Here is a 20,841-nt window from a genome sequence, read left to right on the forward strand (position 1 = left end):
ATACCTCCCGGCTACACTGCCCCACCTCCATATCATCTTTCTCCTGCACTGTCTTAAAGCCCTCTAAAGAGCAGGAAATTCAGCTGGGGATCATCAATTATTTCAACAGGGAGGGACCCCTGGGCCTTTCATTTTCCTGTTAGATGTTGAATCCTGGTCACGTCTCAACAACGGCATTTATAAGAGGGGGGCCAGCGCCCAGCAGTAGCTCAGGAGTACTACCGGGTCACCAGCAAACCAGAGGTTAGGTCTAGGGGTTAATTTCCACATATACTGGGAGAAGGTATTGAAGGAGAGATGGAGAATGCAGGCCAATCAGGTTCCCCAGGGCAACATGGTTCTGTTACGGTCTTATCTGTTCTGGTTAAATGGCTGTATAAACAGTTAGATCTTGGAAAAACACTTGCTTACTGTTAGCTGTGATGCAGTCCTTTCCAGAAACTGAGTGTATTACATGTTCATTCCTTCATCTCTCTGAATCATTTTGGAGACCTAGAGCTGCCACTTATGGGTATAGCTATTCAAAGCAAACACACACATAACATGGTGCCAAAACATTACACCGCAAGGGAGGTAAGAAACTCTATGGTCAGGATTAAACTAAGGAATTTTAGAAAAACTTTCCCCCGGTGCTACAATCAGTTTAACTGCACTGCTATTAGCAGCAGTCAGAGCCCTATGGCAGCAAAGCTGGGGACACTTCTGGAATTTTTAATACCATATATAAGGTGGACCCTAACACCATGTGGAATTTTTGCCTAAAATCTCACCATGTAGACAAAGCCCTGGCAGACAGCAGGAGAGGATGCCTATGTCAGGACACATCCTATAGGGTGTAGGTCAGAGTGGAGAGTGGCTGTTTGTTTTTGTGTTAGGTAAAACCAGCCAGATATGTTTGATTTAGCACTACTCTCTGACTGCCTGGAGCAATTTCCAAAGCAGTATATAGGAGGACACAAGCAGAGGACATCCCTTTTTCTTGGTGCCAGGCCTGTGGTGGGAGGGTAAGAATTCAGTGTATGATGCTGTCACCACATAAGCCTTAATGCTGTAAGTTCTATGGCTTTCCTTCCTGCCGGGCTGATCATCCCAATATCAGTTCCTCCAGCCCCCTTGCAAATCCTCAACAGTTCAGCTTTGCAGAGAACACGACGGACCAATTTCTGTTCTAGTTACAGCTGTGCAGCCCCACTGGTGCCAATGGGGCTTCAGGGGTGTAACAGTGCAGAAAGCAGCCCAGCATGTTCTCTTCCTCCAGGCTAAGGCCTTGTGTCAGAGAGATTAGCTTGTGGCCTGTGTTTTCCCCTGCACAGCAATACCAGCCTGGCCACAGCACCAGAGAACAGCAGGAGACCACTTTTCATCCAACGCCAACCCTCAGCCCCAGGATCCTACCATTGGCAGCTTCTGTTCTCTGCATTCCCTTCTGATCTCTCCAGCCCTGTCTTCCAGCATTCTGGTTCCTCCTTCAGGGCTGCCTCCTGAAATAACTTTATAGAAGAGAATAGTACATTCCTATTTGAAATTCAAGCCTGGCCTTCAAGCCAAAATAAGCAGAAATCAGTCATATCACAGGAGGAAGAAAGAGCTCCTCTGGAACTCTGTGACATGTCTTACAGTCTCTGTTTCCATTTCTGTTTCTGGCTTGTAGGCTGAACCTCAGCAATGGAAATTCATCCTCTCACTCTCTGCATATATGGGAGTGGGTAGCGTAACACGAGAAATAAAGTCAGTAGGTGGCAATGACCTTGTGAAAAAATGTGTGTGTTGCAGACAACAGATAATTATGCAATAAAATTAATCTCACCCACCCACACCCCGGCAAAGCTAGGACTGGAATGCAGTACCACAGTTACCACAGTACTGCACTTCTTACGACTCCTGGTCCCTTCCAATGCACCCCGCTTCCAGGTCTCATGTCTTTAGTTGTCACTTGGCTCTGGGTGGAATTACATAGTTCTCTCACTCTCAGACTGAGCCCTGGGCTGCAGTCCTCTGGTGCTAGCTGTGATTACCTCAGTAGGTCTGAGTTAGGCTCAATTCTGCAGGCTCCAAGCAATGACAAGGGGAATCAATCAGGTTGGAGCAAACAATCCCCTTAAAGCAAAGTATCATTTATTTAGAACAAAAGCATTTCAGAGAAAACAGATCTTCAAAACCATAAACCAGCCTATATGCATACCTAGTTCATCGGGAGTTTAACCATCTTCCACGCAGGCACTGGTAGGACTAGCTCCCTATAGACAATTCCACAGAGCCTCTCTCTGTGTCAGCTTGTCTTCCTCTGGACAGTTCCTAGCAGTGCAATCCCTTTGCAGGGATCAAGCCGCTTTTAACTGTTTATAGGCCTTTCATCTTGCAACTCCCAGCAGAGCTAAACAAGGTTTGTGAAGACAGGACACAGGCTTCTTGAAGCTAACAGCCTGCCCCATTGTCTTTCAAGTGTGTGCTTGGGTGTTCTTATCTGGGAAGCCTTCGTGCACAGAGCCCATTGAATTCAAGCAGTACAGGTGTACAATGAACACGCCACTACTCTCATGAGAAGTTAGATCAATACAATAACTTTCCTTCCCTGACCCAGTCAGTGCAATGTCCACAAAATCATTACATCTCAGCATGGCTAACATTCTTACATACCAGTTCCATGTCTGTCACACCTTGGTCCTTCTGCTCTAAAAAGCACAGGCGTCTACCACCTGAGCCAAAGGAGATCTCCCTTAACTAACAGTAGTTATAGGTCCCTTGTCCTCTCTATAGGCCAGTCTCCAGCAGGCAATGTCAGTACATTAACATTTTTCAAAACTCACGAGTGCTGGAACAAAGCAGAGTCTTGGGTGGGTTATGGTAAGCATGGACATAAATCCTACCCAGCAGCCTCTAGTATGTCTGGGAGCCCTCAAGTTTACGGGACCTTGCAGAGATAAAGTTAGACTCCATGAGGATGGGTAGAGCTCCTCAACTTAGGGAAGAGGTGGGGGGGGGGGGGGTAACCATGGGTTTTAATTGCAATGTAGACATACCCAGAAAAGGCAGGGAATGGGAGGGACAATTCAGCGTTGAGCCACAGAGCTCCCCTTTTGAATTTGTGCTTGGGGTCCATCAGGATGTTACAACACATTGAGAATAAATGAGAGGCAAGAATGTTTTCTGTGAGACAACAACGTGATGTGTGCTGTGAGGTGCTTAGTTCCAGCTGACCCAGACTCAGTCAGGGCATGGAAGGCACAATGGAAGAATGGCACATGAATCTGGAACTGGAGCCACACTGTATGTAGTTACTTAGTTTTGGTTAATCTAGAGCTGGTGGGCTCTTCCAGGTCCCTGGTGGAGGACAGACAGAAAGCTGAGGTCCTGAACAGCCTATATTTTAGGAGTCTGTACCTTATTCTCATTCCTGAGTTCATTAAAAGGAACAGAGTTGTTCATAGTTTTCCCAGAGTCAAAGATTATAAAACCCGAAAGGACCACTGTGATCATCTAGTCTTAGCTCCTGCATAACACAGGACATAGGATGTCCCCAAATTAATTCCTGTTTGAACTAGTGCCAATCTGTTAGATAAGCCATCCACTCTTGATTTATAAATTGTCAGGGATGGAGAATCCACCAGAAGTCTTGTAAATTTTTCCAATGGTTAGTTACCTTAACTGTTAAAGAAATTCACAATATTTTCAGTCTGAATTTGTCCAGTTTCAACTTTCAGCCACTGGGTCTTGTTATATCTTTGTCTGCTACGCTGAAGAGCCAATTATCAATTTTATTGTTCCCCATGTAGCTACTTATAAGCTGTAATCAAGTCACCCTGTAACCTTCTCTTTGTTAAACTGAATAGATGGAGCTCCTTGAGTCTATTAGCACTTTACAGCACACCAGTGGTAAGTGAATCTCTATGAAGAAGCTGTCTCTCATGCTTCTTAGTGCTAAGTTAAAATAAGGACTAGTAATAGTTTTTCCACTTAACAAGAGTTATTGGGGTATTTACTTTCTGATATAGCTTTTCACCTTAAGTTTTGTGTACATAGTTTACCCTTGGTTGATAATTTCTTGTGTGTTATCTGTAACTACTTAGCCCGCACATAAAGTCATCTGTTATTCACCTCCTCCCCCACTCACCTTGTGTCTGCTACTTAATGAGTAATCTATTACAGAGTGAAGATATCTCAATTTGACTGCCTTAAACAGGCTACTTTAACATTTTATGGGGATCAGAGAGACAAACATTAGCCCTGAGATAATAACCAAACAAAATAAGGAATAATGTGGTGGCTACACATCTTTTTCATAATACTAATAAGTAAACCACCAACTTCCCTTGCTAGGGTTGATTTCAAGTTAGCACTTGCCACTAAGTCCTGCCTAATAGGTAGAAGTGTCATATGACTCCACCCATTCTATATTTGGTTTATACAACTGGTTCAGTTTGTGTTAGCAGATGTCTGGGGCCTTGCAAGTCAGTTTCCCAGTGGAAGAGAAATCAGTGATGTGGAGTCTGGGCTTATTCCATGTATAGTTTGTTTTATTTACATATATAGACTAGTCCTGGAACAGAAGTGGTTGAATAGTCTGCAAGACAAACCCTTCTTTCAGTAATCTCAGCCCAAAATTACAGTCCAGTTCCCAGGGATCAACTTTGCCTCAAGTGTTAACTAATCAGAACACAGAACAAACCTCCTGCTACTCATGCAGCTCCCTTAACCCAGAACCCTGCATAACAAACTAAGAATTTAGAGCATGTCTTCCCAAGACTGAACATTTGCTCACACATTAAGAAAAAGAACTTGGAAGACTATGTGTAACAGCGCCACCTGCAGACATTTGCCTTAACAATATGTTTTACTTTTCAAAATTAAGACAAGGCAGATGAGGTAATATCTGTTAGTTGATCCATTAAAAGTGATTATCTCTCCTATCCTGGGACCAACATGGCTACAACACCACTGTTAAAAAAATGGTAGAACAGATTGGAAAAAAACTGATATCTGGTAGGCAAGTTGGGCTTTGGTTTATTGTTTAATGGGTCAGGAAGCTAGTGCACTGAGGGGACAGACGTATCTCTTAACCATGGCTTCTCTTTCCCAGCCTAGTTTCCCTGGAGTGAGGAGTACCCAAGAACAGGAAGTGGATGGGGTTGGAGTCCTGTGCCTGATTGGGACTGGGACTGTGACTGGGTTGTAGTTATACTAGTAGGTGGAGTTAGATGATTTTAGAACACTATTTTAAAAGAAAATGCGAGTGGTTTTCTACCAGACGCTGCTGTACAAATATTTATGTGTAGATATATTAAAAGATAACATTTTTTAAAAATGAAAAAAATCCACATGGTTTCATCCTCCTCCTTCTCCCCACTCAGCCCCTGATCCAGTCATCCATTCGAAATACACCCCACACTCTGACATCCTTAAATCAAATACCATCTAGTCCCCTCTATCCCACACCCCTCCAAATGGCAGAGTGAGCAGCTCAGGGCTTGTCTGCATTGCAAAGTTATCTTGAGCCCCTCAACAACAATCTACTTAGACAGAGAAGGTCCACACTGCTGAATCTCCATAACCACACAGCACAGCTTCATTCCTGATGTCTAACAGCTCCACAGGATTGTTGTTTATCTGGTGTAGCCAGGTTAATTGTGGGTGACCATGTGTCTACCCCCCACTCTGTGACTAGGCAGTGACCCCTCCTAACCTCAAGTCCAATTGTCAGAGTTCGATGTGCAGGGACTTTGTCTCCGCAGCGGGCAATGTGACCAAAAAGGGCCAGCCAGCAGTGGCCAATGATGACTTCATTCCTCTTGAGGCCAGTTCTCAATGATACATTCCTGTTACTGATGAAGTCAAACCATCTTACACACAGTAGTCAGCATGGGCAATACATATGAAATGCTTCCAGCCTCCTGATGCCTTGTTTAAGTAACATCCATGTTTCAGATCCACATGAGAGGATCGGAAGTATGCAGGTTTGGGAAATCCATATTTTTGTTTATCGTTTCACCTTCTTTTGGCTCTAGGTCCTATACAGGTCCTTCATGGCTGAGCAGCTAAACAAATTTGCCTTCGGATGTCTGGCTGGCTGTGCCCATCTGATGACAGTTTACTGCCTAGACAGATAAAGTCATCCCAGCGCTTCCACAGTTTGTCCGCAAGCACAGATGTCTTGTATCACAACTTTTGTGCCAACACCTCTGGAGTTTTTATTTTGCCTAAGAAACCCATAGCCCAAGGGCAGCTGCCTCATGCTGGAAGCTCTCCAGCATATCTCTGAAATTGTTTGCATCCTCACTGAAGAGGATGACACCATCTGCATAATGCAAGTCGGTAAAAGAAGTTGAACCGACAGTTATACTGATGTCTGTGGAGATCCATTGCACAATGGAGTAACTCCTTGATTGTAACATGGTTGGGGCCAGGACACATACCTGCTTCACCCTGGATCTAGTGTGAAATGTGACATACCTATAGGTCCCCCAATGCATTCGTGCCCAAGTCATTATGTAGGTCTTGAATTAGCCTCAGGAGGATGCTGGAAACACCGATGCCTGGTAGGGCCTTCCACAAGACAGCTCTATCAACAGAGTCCAAGACTCTAGAGTAAAGTATGCTGCTGTCAAAGGCCGTTTGAATTCACCATCCATCTCAGACAACAGATGGAGAACAAGCATACAGTCTGTTGTAGATTGCCTGGCAGTGCAGCCTGATTGTTGTGGGCAACATTTCACAAGGAGAGGCTGGAGCTAAGTGAGTAGGACAGGTGCAAAGACTTTTCCGGGAACAGAGAGCGGAGTTATTGGCCTGTAGCTGCTGGACTCAGTGTGTGGGCCTTTCCTTTACAAAACAGGATGATGATCCCTTCCTTCCACTCCGCTGGTACCATCCTAGTAGTCCACAACCAACAGTGCTGAATTTGTAATGAAAACGATGCCGGTGCTCAAGCAGTTTTTTTACTTTCATAACTGAAGTGGCTAACCCAGAGGTGCCAGGGGTATGAACTGCCAAATCTAGAGGTGCTCAGCCCTAGAATAAATTAAGCACTGACACCCAAACAAAAAAATGAGTCCCATCCACACACAAAACTTAAGTGTGGAGGTGATTTTAACTTGAGTTAGCCTGCGCCCCTTGTTGGGCCAGCTAACACTCTTGTTAGCTGGACACGTCAGCTGCTAACAGGACCTCTCTTTTGGATGGAACAGGCCACCGCCCTGAAAGGACAAATAAATTCTCCCACAATCCCATGGGAAAGAATTCACAGAGTGGCTCAATTTTCTGCAGTGCAAAGAACAACAGGATTCCTGGCCTGAATGCAAGATCCAGGCCTGCTGTGAGAGTAGCCAAGCTCACTGATCTCAAGTAAATGATTTACACTAAATCTCAATGGTTCGTCCCTGGTATAACTCCATCAAAATCAGTATGGGCCATTCATTGCCATATTGCACTTTTGAATCTGTTTACATCTTTTGTCAAGTTTATCCTGTCAAACTGCTACATCCTCCCCTCTAGCTTTCTACTATCTGTAGATTGAATGATCTTGTGTTGTAATTTTGTCTATCTCTTTAATAAATACGTAGAGTCCCAACACAGCTTTCAGTCAATTCCTCAGACACTCACTTTTAGCTCCAAGCTGCTAGTCTCTGCCTTCTTGTCAGTTCCTTTTCCATCTTGGTAAGTGTTTACTTTAACCTGAATGTAGAGAATTCATACAATAATCCATCATGCAAAACTGTGTTAAAACCTGGATATCCAGATAGATTTATGCAACCTAGACCAATAGTTATTTCATTAGTAAAAGTAATCAAATTAGTCTGACATGATTTACCTGTGATCCTTGCAGACTCACATCTATTAGAGTAAATGTTGTGTCCAAAATCCATCCGTAAACTAGCAGTAAAAGAAGGTCATCTTCAAAGATTTCCTAACAATGATGTCAGACTTACATATTTTCAGCCTCTGTTACTGCTATTTGGATAGCCCTGGGAAGAAGCATACACAGCGTTGCATGCTGTCAGGGTTTGGTACAGATTAGGGTAGAACCAGAAGCACAACAGTTAGCACTGCAGATGCAAAAGACCTTCTCTCTCAAGAGAGAGTTGTTCCAGTCAAGGACAGGGGACTGGCACTGACAGTCAGAGCAGCAGGAATCAGCCTGACATGTGCTACTCAAAATGGGACTTCAACTGATCTGATTTTCCTTTGGACTCTGCTATCACATCTTCTGGAAGGCAGAGGAAGTGCTATGCTGCCGGGCTCACTAGCAGGCTACCACCCCAGCAACACTAAAATCAGTAACTTTTTTGCCTGATAACAACCTAATGGCAACAAGTGGGGGTCCTAACACAGGCACCAGTACAGGGATTGGACTTGGCAGGCTGCTACTGAAATCTCTGGGATACATGGTATCTTGTCCTAAATGTGTAACATTTTGCCTGTTACTACAGTCCTCTGCCATAGCAGAAACATACAGCTGGACAGAGCACAACAGACATTGCCTGTGGCCCAAAGAGAAAATCCAGATTCACTCATTGTAAAGGTAATGGCCCCATCTCTGAGCAACTCCTCAGACTCATCAGGATCACAAAGACCTGAGACCTCCCCTGTGGTTTTTGTAGAATGGGTCTCATTGCCCCTGCTTGTTGATAAAACCAGTAACACAGAAGGTAGTCACCAGGTACGTGGTGTTCAACAGTGACAGTCGTTCAACTATGTATTAGTACAGAGAGAATTGACTCAATGTTGAGGTTTATCCATTGAGTTTGGTTTTTTATACCTGGCAGAAAGAGTCTATAGTTCTTCCCTAAGGGTAACTGGGAATTATTCTCGAAATTGAAACCTATGCTCCACTTGTTGAATTGTGGGGATTATGAACTATATGTTGAAGGGAGGTATTATCCTGCTGAAGGATCTTCCTCTCCCAAAGCAATTTTCCTCAGGACGGTTTTTCTTAGATTTTATTATTTGGCCTTTCCCTGCCAGCTTTTATGATATCCAATGCAGTCAAATCATGTGGACTACTTACCTGTCAGCTGGTAAGGCAAACAAAACTGTGCTAAGACAAAGGAATACATTTCCTTCTGTCTGTCTGCCTTGCAATATAACCCCTATATTGTCCTGCTCTAGAAGGCCTTATGGCCCATCCTCTGGCTGCTTGCCACCTATTGAATAGGTCCTCCAACTTTCTTACCTCTCGACATGGATGGAGGCTCAGCAGGTCTCCCTGATTCTTCTGGATATACAAACTGCCTCATACAGTTTCTTTGCTTCTCCATGATCAGATAATCTATTGGCTTGTGGACAAGAGCCTCATGCTTTTTAGTCTTGAAGAGCAGGAATCCAGTCAATACGAGATCGCTAGAGAAGGGGAAATTATTTATCTGTAATTCCGCTTCCCTGAATATATCATTTTACTAACGGCTGGAACTTGGCTGGTATCTGGTCATTCTATCACGTAAATAGATATCGTGGGTGATATTTGTGCTTGGAGCCTAGAAAGTTCTTTCCCTCCAGCTCGTCATGGAACTAGTACAAGTGTTCTTCAGTGCACAGAAGCACCTACTTTTTGCTGGTGTGTGACATGCAGTTTCTGGTGCCTCAAAGAGGGCAGTTTGGATACTTCTGTTTACATTGGTTATAGCTGAACTGACAGGTGGGGACACAAAGGGCTGCTAAGCCCATCGCCCAAGGGCAGAACAGACCACCTTCTGTAATAGGGATAGTCACTAGTTTTGGGATTTCTGGCTAGTCTCACGATGGGCGTGCAAGATTCAACAGTAGGAATCCAGTCAGAGGGCATCTTCAGAGAAGCAGAATTACAGGTAGGTAGCTTCCCTTTCTCAGCTTTAATGACTGATCTAACCACCAAAGGGTTTAGTGTGGTTTGATGTGTGAGACACTGGACTGGGAGTAAGGAGACCTTGGTTTTAATCCTGGCTTTGTCACTAACCTGTTGGGTGATAGTGGGTGAGTTGCTTCACCTCCCTGTCCCTCTGATTCCTCCCCAACATTTGTTTTTCTCCTATGTTCCGACGGTGAGCTCTTCAGAAAAGGGACTGTCTCTTGCTACGTGTTTGTACAATTCCTCAGATAACAGGGCCCCATTCTTGGTTTGACCTTGTAGTGCCTTAGCCGCTCGCCAAGCACCCTCACCGGCCAGAGGCCTCTCTATGGCACCCTGCCTCTGCTTCCCCCTCTTCTGGGCCCACTAAAAATTCACAGTTCAAAAGTGGTTCAAAAAATCTCCACAAGTGGTCCCATTTATTTAGTCCTCTGGTACACACTGGCCCTGTAGGCCTCAAGCACAGTTCAGTGTCTCTCTCCTAATTAATTTAAAAAAAAAAAAACCAACACAAATTCACAGTCTTCATCCCAGCTGGCCTTTACAGACTCTCCCCTGCTTGGTCACCATTCTCTCCTGCTTTCCCCTGCTGTCTCAGAGCCCTACAGAGGTCTGTCTTTTTGCTCCCTGCCATGGCTACGGACATAGCTGCAGGTTCCTAGGCTCCTCCCCTGTACTGCTCTTTTTCTCCTGAGATCCCCCGATTCAACCCAGGCGTGGCTCGCCTCGTAATCAAGGCTGGCTTAGGCCAGGTCTGCACTACATACCTATAATCAGTATAACTACATCACTCAGGGGTGTGAAAAATCTACAGCTAATCCCTGAGGAGACAGCGCAATGGTGACGGGAAAGCTTTTCCTGCAGACATAGCTGCCGCCTCTCGGGAAGATGGATTAACTACGCTGATGGGAGAAGCTCTCCCATCTGCACCGCTGTAGTGTTGTACATGAAGACAAGCCCTTAGTCCCAGATCTCCAGCCCATGGAGAAAGCAACCTGGATATAGACCTAAATACATATACTAATACATAAAAATGTACCCTTTAGTACCACAGCTTCTCTCTGAGCAGGGTAGGATGCAACAAATACTTGTCATACCTGGGTTTTTTTCAATGAACTATATTCAGAGATATGGAGAGGTGTTTCCTGAATTAGGACAATATCCATCTTTGAGTGAACTTTACTGGTGGTTAGTGACCTTAATATTTCACATACAGAATCTTAAAGAATTCAAAAGAGATGATGTGAGAGGCTGCCATTTGCTTAGTGTCTGTATCCAAGGAATTGTTGTCTAAATAGGCTCTTCTGTGTATAATGATGCTTCCTAGAGCACACTCCACAGGTGTACCACCGGATAATCTGTTGCCAAATAAATACTTAAATGACATTTCTAATTTTAACAATGTTCTTAAATGCACTTTAACTACACAAAAACACCCTGCTGAGGGCAAAGAGAATAGACTGGTTATTTAACAGTTGCAGCTGAAAGACAGAACAAAGATCCAGTCACTAAAGCTATAACAGATCCAGTATTACTACAACTGTGCAGAAATACTCCTGTAATGATTCCTCACTGATTGGCATTGATAACAAAATGGAGCAACAGATAATGCTCTCTCCTTCTCTTTTTACCCTCTCACTATATTTCTTGGAGAAGGAGCTTTTCAAGCACTATGAAATTTGTCTGCTGTGTTTAATATTAAATACAATTAACTGTGGTGAAATGAGAGAGGCATCATCCAAACATTCCAAGTGGGGTTTGTTAGTCATTAATCATGTCCTTGAGTCCTTCAGTGAAAGTAGGAGCTTAAGCTTATTCCTAACCAGCAGTCTGTGGCCCCAATTCAGCACAGCCTGTAAGCATGTGGCTTAATTTGAAGCACATGCTTAAACTGTATTGACTTCAAAGGGGTGTAAGCACCTACTTAAAACTAAGCACATGCTTAAGTGCTGTGATGAACTGCAGGCTTAGCTAGGTCTAAACATCAATAGGACCACAGAAAATAAAAGAATATTGAGCATGTTCAGAGTCTATCTACATGCAAAGAATATTCATGATATTTCACACCGACCCCTTAATTAGTACCTAATCTGTAGACTATAAGGAAAGCGTAGCCTGCTCTTGATCAGCACCATCAAAGTAATGAAAGTATCACAGAAGCTGTTCCTTATTAATTATATGTGATCATCACTGAAGCTAACTTCATACCATATAATTAATAAGGAAAATGGATTATTTACATATCTTTCATTTTACAAATAGTATTCGCATTCTGATTGCATATTTGTTTAACATAAGAAGGGCCTCAAGACTCTCTGAATTAGCTTTTTCTGCTCTTGACTCTGCAAATTTCAGAACTTCTTCAGGGTTTTAAACATGAAGGCTTGTTCAGAGTCACTAGGGATAAGGTAACATGAAATAACTGCTCAGAGATCAGGGTTTCTTGCTGGATTAAATGCAATTTTTACTGCTATGAATGGAAAGAAAAATCTTGGGAAAATGACAGTTTTCCCCTATTTGAGTAAGATCTTACCTTCCCATGGCAGCCTGCATGTCTTTACAGTTATGTCAGCAGATAGCGACGCAGCTGTCCCTGGCAGCCACGCTTGGTGCCTGAGAAGCTCTATTTGCAACTTTGTTCCTTTTACCTGTAGTTCCAATTAAGGAGGGGGGAAAAAAACGCATGAGAACAGGATTTCCCACTGGAAGAGCCCAGGGTCATACACTGAGTTGGTGGCTTCCTCTGTTCTCAGATTACCGCTTTACCCCCTGAGCAGGGCTCCTAGGTGCTACAGCAGTACAAATAAATAATAAAATATTATTATTAATAATAATAAGCAGGTGACTGTTTCCCAAGGAGCTAAACAGTTGCTTTAGTTAGGATTAAAAACCTCACCACCACAACCAAACACTTGGAAGAGATACAAAGCTGCATGTTCCTCAACCTAAGCCAACGTCAGGACAAAGGGGCTAGGAAGAAACGTCACTCATGGGTAGATTATACCTTAAGTGGACGATTATGGTATGTTGCAACTTCGTTTGAAGCATCTGGCGTGGGACGTGTTGGAGACAGGAGTAGGGTGACCAAATGTCCCAATTTTACAGGGACAGTCCCGATATTCAGAGTTTTGTCTTATATAGGCTCCTATTACCCCCATGCCCCCACCCTGATTTTTCACACTTGCCATCTGGTGGATAGCAGGAGGCTGGGCAAGTGGGAGCACTGTTTTTATCTGCGATGGCAAGTCAAGAATGTTGTTTGAGGCGATTCAGAGGAGGTCACCCTTTGTTCCGCTGCAGAAATCTCTGCCCTTTCATTCCTTGGCAGCACTTGACAGGCGCATTTTGACTTCTGAAGACTTACCAGATGTGTCTGTGGTCAGGTGTAGGGTAATTCTTGGTGTGATGCTGGCAGCCAGGTCCCTGGGCTTGGTTCTACCATCTTGACCACCTTTTCTGCTCTGCTCCCACTCCGTTGGCACACTGAGCTTCATTGTTTCTTTCTCCTCTAATGCTTGGTTCCCTTGAGGCTGAGGAAGGAGCTTGTGATTTAAGCAGCTAAGGAGCCAAAAGTTTGCACCTAAAGCAAGGATTTTGAAAGGCTTGACCGAGACAATGCTGATCTGCTGTGTGGCAGCACATGAGCTGGCCTGTCAGGGATTTAAAGAAACGGTACACACATTCTCACAGCAGCTAAGCAGTAAATGAGTTGCACTGGGTTTTTAAGATAATTAACAGGTTTAACAGCTCTCCACCTATAGTTGTTCTTTCCTCTTTTCTCCTACTGGCTCCCTCTTGTGTTTTGAAAGATGCACTGCATTTATTTACTGGCTGTGATCAATTAGCATTAGCTATAACAATAATGAGACATGCAGTGTTGTAGCCGTGTCGGTCCCAGGATACTAGAGAGACAAGATGGGTGAGGTAATATCTTTTATTGCACCAATCTCTCTTGGTGAGAGAGACAAGCTTTTGAGCCACGCAGGGCTCATTTTCAGATCTGGGAAATGTACTCAGAGCGTCACAGCTAAATACAAGGTAGAACAGATTTTTAGCATAAAAAGATAGCACATATTTCAAGGGACAATTCAAGGTGACGTGGCCCATAAACACCCCTCCAGTCATAGGGGGGGAAAAGAAAAAGAGTGGGGGGAAATCCAGAACCTACAAACATAGCTCCACTGTGACAATGATCAATACCTTTCAAGATCCATGGGTCACACAGATGCCTATCGCAACATGTGTACCTCATCCAGTGCACTACATGCCCCAACAACAGCTATGTGGGTGAAACCAGACAATCACTACACTTCCAAATGAAATCACACAGAAAAATGATAAAAGACCAACACCACCCCATCACCTGTGGGTGAACACTTTTCACAGAATGATCACTCCATGTCAGACCTCTCAGTCCTCATCCCCAAAGGAAACTTGTACAACACTTTAAAAAGATGAGCCTCGGAGCTTAAATTCATAACTCTGCTAGACATTGACAATCATGGACTGAACAGAGACCCTGTTTATGGCTTATTACAATAATCTGTAACCTACTAAACAAGCCCCCTCCTCCCACTGCCGTTTTCCACCTCTCTCCTCGTTTCCCCCCATCGGGCCCCATTAATGGGCCACTTCACCTTGAATGATCCCTTTAAATACAGGTTAACTCCTTATGCTAAACAATCTGTTCCACCTTGTATTTAGCTGTGACGTTCTGAGTATGTTTCCCAGACCAGAAGAAGAGCTCTGTGTAGCTCAAAGGCTTGTCTCTCTCACCAGCAGAGATTGGTCCAACAAAAGATATTACCACCTTATCTCCCTCCTATCCTGGGATCAACATGGCTACAACAACACTGTAGACATATAAAGTTGTATACCAGTCAAAGGCAGTGAAAGTTGAAATCAATTTTTAAAATTACTTTTTTCTGGTACTTTCTTTGTCTCTATTGCCCTGTTGGAAGCTTCAAGATACTTGTTTCTTTCCATGGTTTATCCTTTTCCTTTTAGCAGACGCGGAGATCTGAAACATGAGCATGAAAGAAATGAATGGAGCTGCAATTAAGAAGCCTGCTTTTGTTTAACAGCGGCTTCAACTCACGGGGCACCTAAATCTTCCCAAAACGTCTTCATCTGTGGAGCAGCAGCATCTAATCACGGTAGCATAACTCTTCCAGCAATAGTGTTGGATAAGTGTGGACCCAGCAGGAAGAAGTACACTTCTTTGAGAGTCCTAAAACAAAAACCGTGACAACTGTTTCCTTAGCAACAGAATGTCCGTTAAAGGAAACAGTTATCTACAATCCAGAAGACAATTTTTAAGGACCATATATGAAATGGAAGACCAAAATTTGTTATAATACTTTGCCGGTCTATAATACCTTTTGTTTGAGGATCTCAAATTACTTTACATACATGAATTTATTTGGATTGCGGTAGCATCTCAGAGCCTCACTAGGCACTGTACAAACACATAACAAAAATGGTCTCTGCCCCAGAGAGTTTACAGTCTAAGTAAAGTAAGTAGTTCCCACAAGACCTCAATGACACAGGTAAATATTATTTCCATTTTACAGACTGGCGAGGTGTGGAACGGTCAGGCCAATGTTAAGAGTTGAAAAAGAGAACTCAGGAGTCCTGGTTCTCAATTATCTGCTCTAAGCTGTAGATCATACTCCCTCTAACTATTTTTATGAAATTATAAGAAACAGTTGGGCTGGTAGAATAAAATCAGGACTGTCCCAACTAAATCAGGGCGTCAGCTCAGTTTATGTGTAGGGCCACTGAACCCTGCCAGTTGTACTGAAGGCCTTGTCTATACTAGCACTTACGCTGGCAAAATTTTGTCACTCAGGGGTGCGAAAAAAACCCAAAACCAAACTCTCTCCTGCTGACATAGCTACCACTGCTCATTTAGGTGGGTCTATGATGTCAGCAGGAGAGCTCCCTCCCGTTGACCTAATGGAGCAACACAAGGGCTTATGCTGGCAAAATTTATGTCGCTCAGGGGGGTATTTTTTTCACGACAAAATATTGCCAGCATAAGTGCTAGAGGAGACAAGGCTGAAGTCTCTTAAACTGCTCTTTAGCGACGTGCCTTTTTAAAACTGCCAACTGCTTTGTTCTCCTCCAGACTAGCCTTTGTGCTCGTGGGCAGAGGCAGGGAAGGATGGACACGGTGTGCTGCAGTGGCAAGCTAAACAGAAGCTGATGGGATAAAAATTACTTTCAGTTCCATTACAGTAAAAAACAGGACAAAGCAAATGATATAAAATAATCAAAGGAGCCAACAGACACAATAAGGGCAGAATCTGCACTCAATGGGCAATTTTTACACACCAAAGGAAGGTTGGGAACCTGAGGACTGAAAAGCAATAAAAGCCGATGGAACCCTCACAAAACCCAGATAGTTTTGCACTCGTTTGTCCCGTTAGCTGGCACAAGTATAAATTCTCGCATCACCTTTGTTGTTTAAGGAGTTGGAAGGAACAGAAGAAAGAGAATTTAAGTGGGCGATGGGGAGGAGGTGGCTGAGTAAGCTCAGGGTCAAACAGCAGGGAGGAGCCCTGCAGAAGAATAGATGGAGACGTAAGGGACAGAGCTCAGCTAGGAAGGCAACAGTCGGCAGGCAATGCTGCCAGCCTTAAGATATGGACTGGGGGTCTCGATGCAGCCTGGTGTGCTTTATGCCTCTTTGATGGAGAGGTTTTTAATTCTTTCTACCAGGAGGCCTGCTTCCTTATGGTCATAGACAATAGGGAAACCCTACCTTGATCTTTTGCTGGTTATTCCCCAGCTGCCTGTTCTTGCTCCGCAGCTGCTGCCACCATCAATCACCTTCCAGCAGGGAGATGGACTTTATAGGGTCCGACCTCCCAGCCCCACCACCTCCACCTTCCTTGTTCCTCCCAGCAGCAGTTGAGCAGCCCGTTCCTACCAGAGTCCATGCAGAGCGGAGAGGCACTTTCTCCCCAGCTGCTTCTCCAAGCAAAGGCTGAGGTGAGGGGGAAGTGAAGAGGAAGAGGGGGGTAGGAAAGGACAGAAGTGAGAAGAGGGAGAAGGAAGAGGAGGGAAAGGCCACCTGCCCCTCAGCCTGCTCTTTGGTATTCAGGAGCAAGTTTCGCAGTTTGGCTATCCCCTTGGTTTTCAGCTCTCCCATGCAGTCTGTTCAAAGGTGACTGCCTGCTCACGACCCTGCCCCTGCAGCCCCAGTGCTAACGAGAGGAATGAATGTCTGAGGTCAGCCCACACCTGAACAGAATGGCACCGCCACCTGCCACCACCTCAGGGAGCTGGGCCTACAGGTCCCCTTGGAAGAGCATAACTCCCAGCTGCTAACCCAGATCCCAAAGTCACAACGCTGAAAGCAAGAGCCAAGGTCACCGAGGTGTCCCCCATCACGGCCTGAGATGATGAGCTCCCCCGCTGGTCTCGGTTACCAGTCCCTGGTGAGATGACAGATTGCAAGCCACCTCGCCTACCCAATTCACCAAACCCCCCAAGTGTAACCATCCAACCTCCATCCAGCTCCAAGTGCAGAAGAGTGGAAGGAAGAGAATTCTTTGGATGCATCCATCTCATTTACAAATCTGCTGACAAAGCCAAACTAGAAATCCTACTAACTTCCAGACAGCGAAGGCTGTCCAAGAAAGCAGGTGATGTTGTCCCCAGACCACACTGCACTAAGAGACTTCAGAGAACACTGCCAACACAATGGCTCAAAGAAACCTCCTGTCAGGAATCAGGGCCTGCAGCAGAGCCAGTCTCCGGGCAGCCTAATGAACACAACTGGCCTATGGCAGGCTGCCTGATTGCTTGGAAGAGTCAGCACACTGGCTCTTAAGCTGAGCAGCAGGAGCAGCAGCAGTTCAGCAGCTGCTCAAAGCATTTGCCCACAGCTGCAAGTCCAGGTAACCCAGTTCTGATCCTCTGCTCCAAATCCTGGCTCCAACCTTGGGTCTGGCCTCTGATTCCAGTTCTGACCCTGGGCTCCAATTCTTGGTTACTGACTCCTGCTCCACCCACTAGGCATGACCGCCCTCGCCTAGTCACTGACACCTTCCATCCACCATGCGCTGCCTACAGCTGATCACCCGACCAATAGAGCTGGTTACCTCTAGACTGGACCCCTTGTTTGGAAGTGGCTATGGGACTCCTGAGAAGCATTTCCCTATCCTGGTCAGATTTCAGTCAGTCTGTTCCTGTCTCCTCGTAGCAGACATCCAAACCCAGACATCGTTTGCCCTCAAAGGCTCATGGACCCAACTACGCCCGGCTGAAGAGCAACTTCAATGAACACCTGACTAGACTATTGTATACATTCTGTGCACCCCCATGATGTGGTGGAATTCGTGACCAAGCTATAGAAACCAAAGCTTGCCTCATTTTATTTCATTCTCTGGTGGGAACTCAGATTCCAGAGAGAGGGAGAAAATGAGAAGAAATACTCCTCACTTTTATCTTAAACAAACTCAGTTTAGGGCAGGTCCTTCTCTTTTCCTTCCCTTGGGTGATAAAATGAGAGAATAAATATATAATCCCAACCTGAATTCGCGTTCTTTTCTCTCCCTCTAAATCCTCCTTTCAGAATTTTATTCTCTGGCTAAATGAGAACTAGGTAAAGAGAGAGGAACTAATTAAAATAAATTGCACAATTCATAAAAAACCCATAAGCAAACAAATGCCTCCTTCCCTGAAAGAACACTTAAGCCCTCAGCTAAACAAAAGCTTCCTTAATATAGCCAGCTAGGCAATCCTTCCATCCACCCGCTATCTAAACAGTGAACAAAGAAACAGAGAGGAAAAAACAACCCCCGTCCATCCGCTATTAGCAGAACTTCAGATCTTTGCATTAAAGTGACATGGCTGTGGTTAGAAAATGGGGAACAGTTATTCCCATGCACACAGATTTATTCTTTGTTGGGATTTGGCCCTCTCTTTTGCAGTTATGGCTGTATTTTCCATTGGGATGTGTCTCAAGCTACTCATGCTCCAAGGGTGGGGATCCTCGTGTACGGTATCCATAGAGAAGGGATAATGGCTAACCTCATATCAGGACCTCCCAGGATTCTCATTCACTCACCTGCCTCCCCTCGGAGCTGGGATGCTTGGAATAAGAAATGGTGTGTTCTTGGTTTACCCTCTTGGCGGCAATGGTGTGTTCCTGGAGCGTTGGCCTCCTTAAAAGGACAAATATTTTTGCATTCATTTCTATGTATGTAATTATACTCCTTGTTTGGTCATCGGTGCGGACTGAATCCTGGACATAAAAGCATAGCCCTGGACTGCTTAAGCTATAGTGCCTGTGTTGGTGGCAGTAGCAGACCCATAATCCTCTCTATATGGTCTAGCCACTAGAAGGAGGCAATGAGCCCCACTCTTGGCATAAATTACATGGATTTAGAGGTAAAAGGAGTTCTTGCCTCCCACTCATGAAAAGAACTGGCTGGAACATTAGTGGGCCCAGATGTACTTGTGGTTGGATCATGCTCAGTAAGGCAGCGCCCTCCAGCCAGCCTGCTGGTGCCTCAGAATTTTAGTGCTATGTTCCGTGTCGAAAGGTAAGAAACAATGGTTGGGGGCACATGGGCCTTTGTAACTTCGGCTCCAAATGTCCAATGCTGCCAGGAGGTGCTCGGGGCCACTCCTTTCCAGGAGGCCAGAAGCACCAGGTGGCTGCATCCCACAGGAGGAGAGCTGAGTGAAATGTTTCAGCTGAAATTTTTTTTCCAAAGAAATATTCAGATTCAGGTCAACCAAAACATTTTGCAAATTCAGGTAGATTTCACTTAATTATTTCAGTTGGTTAAAAAATCTTAAAACAATTGTAATGTTCTGTTTTAACATTTTCAAAATGAAACCTTTAGCTCTTTCAATTTGAAATGACTTTTTGTTTTAAAAAAAAATTTAAAGAAAATTGATGTACATTTCTCAATATTTTAAAATGCTCTAAAATGGAACAAGTTTTTGTCTAACCCAAAAGGATGTTTGTTTGTATGTTTGTTCACCAAAAATTTTGAAAAAATTTCTTTTGGGGGCACCCCAAAAAGAATCCTCCCCCTCCCCATTTTTTGGAACAAATCACTACACAGCAAAACCAGATGTTTGCACTGCCCTGCACAAGAGTGACACTGCAGAAATGATGGTCTCAAACAATTGCAGTTACCATGGTAAGCAACCACTCTATATTAACTGGTTAAGTTTCCTTCCTCCACAGGAGGCTCACCCCACCCAACAGGGTAACTTTCACTTACTTTCTAATTAGAGCACAATAGCACATCTTCTCTGTCAGGCAGCAGAGCCAGAGCACAGCTAATGCACTTTGTGGGGAAGAGGAGGAGGGTTAATAAATTAATAAACATTCACTCTTGACATGAAGCAACCTAGGGGCTGCAAAGCAGAGCTCTAGGAGTAGAAATCCAGGCAGTGATGGGCTGCCAATGTTTCAGCATGAGGCTCCCACCAACTTCTCCCTGCAGCATATGATAAACATGTGTGTCCTGCTGAAAAGAGAGTGAGGGATTATGAGCTCTATTAATTTGTTTCCCCATTTAAACAACAATTCTCTCTCCTAACCACAATCAAGCTGTGAGACAGCACTACAGGGCAAACAAGCAAAACAAACGCAGCTCCTGAGCTGCATTTTACTGGGGATGTTTCTCCTTTGTTCATGAAAAATGCATTGGGCCTGATTCTCGGTTCCAATAGTCCAGTACCTGGAGCAAGGACAGGGAGAGGGGTGTGTTAAATTAACTGTAAGCAACCTTTGTGCTCCCTATATTCTGGGGGTTGTAGGGCCCCAATATAATTTACAGCAGCCTTGGGGCTGCTGTAACTTACACATCACTGCCCATTGGGAGAGGCGAGCGCACAGTGCAGTACCCTCCAGCCATTCCCCTAATGCGCCCTGATCCGTCCTGACGTCTGTGCAGCGCCAGCCAGGAATGGTACGTGCAGAGGAGCTATTCTCAGGGACACAGTTCTGTTCACTTTAGGGCACTTTTACCAGTGCCAGATGATGTAAAGGG

The sequence above is a fragment of the Emydura macquarii genome, unplaced genomic scaffold (genome assembly GCF_026122565.2).
Source record: "Emydura macquarii macquarii isolate MOO-44397 ecotype Brisbane River unplaced genomic scaffold, CSIRO-AGI_Emac_v2 contig_1644, whole genome shotgun sequence".
NCBI classification, from domain to species: domain Eukaryota; kingdom Metazoa; phylum Chordata; order Testudines; family Chelidae; genus Emydura; species Emydura macquarii.